The sequence below is a fragment of the Pongo abelii genome, chromosome 11, assembly GCF_028885655.2.
Source record: "Pongo abelii isolate AG06213 chromosome 11, NHGRI_mPonAbe1-v2.0_pri, whole genome shotgun sequence".
Classification (NCBI taxonomy): Eukaryota; Metazoa; Chordata; class Mammalia; order Primates; family Hominidae; genus Pongo; species Pongo abelii.
The window spans coordinates 51,447,925-51,450,405 of NC_071996.2; the positions used below are offsets into that span (position 1 = coordinate 51,447,925).

At 37.6% G+C, this 2,481-nt stretch overlaps 1 pseudogene; it reads right to left on the reverse strand.

The window, feature by feature from the left end:
• Positions 1-894: 894 nt before the first annotated feature.
• On the reverse strand, positions 895-1,214 carry LOC112132309 (thioredoxin-like; annotated as a pseudogene).
• Between the last annotated feature and the right edge of the window lie 1,267 nt (positions 1,215-2,481).

The following is a 2,481-nucleotide window of genomic DNA, read 5'->3' on the forward strand; positions in this document are numbered from 1 at the left end:
TATTATATAGTCTTTGCTTTTTTCCTTTGGTTTAAGGGAATTCTCTTAGATAATCTTTGTCTTAAAAGAAAATTTTTTCTCTAATTTTTATTTAAATTTTATATAATTTAGGAAGATTCCTGGTATAATCATTAATGTCTCAAATAGTTATTTTACAGTCCAAATGGAGAATATATTATCTTCTTTGTGCAACAGAAAAATTTAATTGACTACTCACTGGTAGCATGTATTCTGTATTATATGTGAATCTTCTTTGACCAAAACTTTCTAGAAGATAGAAAAGCTTTTGCTTTGGAAGAATGCGTGACCACCCTCCTCTCAAACTGGCCTGATAGGAGGGGAAAGCGAGGGAATGATCTCAACAGTAAGTTCTGTTTTTCTAAGTTGAGTAGGGAACACCTCACCACTGTGAGGATGGAGGTTTTTGTTTTTCGGGCTTCTTTGCTGAGACTGGAAAAGTCTTTGCCCAAATCTCTGCTTTTTTAGGCCGTTTGAGAAGAAATCAGCATGTAATTTTTAACCTTTGTAGAATAACTGGCTTCTGTGTTTGAGCTAGGGCAGGAGAAGTCTGGCCATGATTTTTGCTGTAGCCACTTTACCATGCTTTGTTTTGGAATACATCATTGCCCTCAATAATGCAGAATGTATTATTAATACAACTTACCATTGAGAGGAACACAGTTCAGAAACTAAAGTAGCAAACAAGTATTTCTGAATTTTCAAGCTTCATTTGCATCTTTCAGAGAACATTAGTAACACTTTCTTTTTGAGTTAATATTTTATTGTTACCCAGATGGCAGTTGGGTATATAGTCTCCATACTTTATACTTTTTGTAAATAAAAAATTACAAATTTTAAATAGCCAATGGTTGGTTATGTTTTCAGAAAACATGATTAGACTAATTCATTAGTGGTGGCTTCAAGATTTTCCTTATTATTATAGCTCCAGAAAATTCACCTACCTTTTGTCCCTTCTTAAAAAACTAGGTTGGCATGCATTTGACTTCACACGCTGAAGCAGCATCCTGACAGTCATCTACATCTACTTCAAGGAATATCATGTTAGAATACTTTTCAGAGAGGGAATGAAACAAAGTCTTGATCATTTTGCAAGACCCACATCATGTGGCTGAGAAGTCAACTACTCCAGGTTTATCGCCTGCAGCCTCCAAGGCTTCCTGAAAAGCAAACTTCTGCTCAATTTGCTTCACCATTTTGGCTGCTGGGGTCTTCTAAGAAACATTTCTAAAAATTATCTCCTCTGTCTCTTGTTCCACACTCTTCTAGATCACTTCTTAAAACTCATTTTTACTTGCCTATCCATACCTTTCTGAAGTTTCAACTGCTTTCCCCCAACCCCCACCCCGAAGTTCTTTATTATGTAGACTTTTTTTTTTTTTTTTTTTCCAGTTTTGGTACAACTTGCAACCAAGGAGAGCCAGAAAAGTGACCCAGCCACAGAAATGTGTCCATTTTGTGGGTGGGCTGGTGGGGGTGGCCTCGGGAGAACTTGATGGAGGCAGAATGATGACTAGTCATTAATAATCATAACTTTTTTTTACATTTTTAGTTTTTCTTATCATTACACAGAATATCCATGTAACATAATAACTAGTTATTGTTACACAGGACATGCCTTGTAGTCGTGCTTTTTTGCCTTGGCGACATAGACTGTGTATACCTAAGAACAGTGGAGTCACTGCGGTGGAATTGTTTATGAATGTTTCGTAATGGAAAACTGTTTCTGTGATAAATGAAACTGGGTTGATTAGGATTGAATAGAATTGGAAGATAGCAGATCTTAAGGTACCACCCCAAACCCTGCTGTGTCACAGATTTTGGCTGATAGCATCTTATTTATGTTGAGAAGCTGGTTGGGCAGGAAGGTTGTGTGGTCTGGATACTGCATGAGCCAGCTTGGCATTTAAATTTGCCAAAGACTTTGAAGCATTGCCACATTGAAAAAAGTCCCTGTGGTAAATTTCAACATTCCTGTCTCCTATAACTCTGCATGTTATTATTTTTAGCCAGCATGACATCTTTCCACAGCATCACCGAGTGCCCAGTTGTCCATGGTGCCCAACAGTGTCCACTACTCAGTGTGAGGCCTGGTTCCAGTCCTGCAGAAGCTTACACTCAAAGCCATGAACAGTTTTCATTTTTATTAATAGAAGCTTAGGAGCTTTCCCCAGACAAATATGTTGGCTAGCTGTACAACTTTTTTTTTTTTTTTTAATTGCAGGGATGGGTGGTGTGTGTGTGTATGTGTACGTGTGTGTGTGTATGTGAATCGTTTTCTTGAAATACATAAATTCTTAGAAAAATAATGTCTGGAGAGTTGTGAGTAAATGAAAATTTGGTAAACAGGTGGTTTTTCTGTGATGAATAAAAATGCATATGTTTTGGAAGCAAGGCACTATAGGTTCTTGCTCCCTGCTTCTCTTGGGGCGTATTCCTTCCGTGTCTCCCAGTGAGCACCAG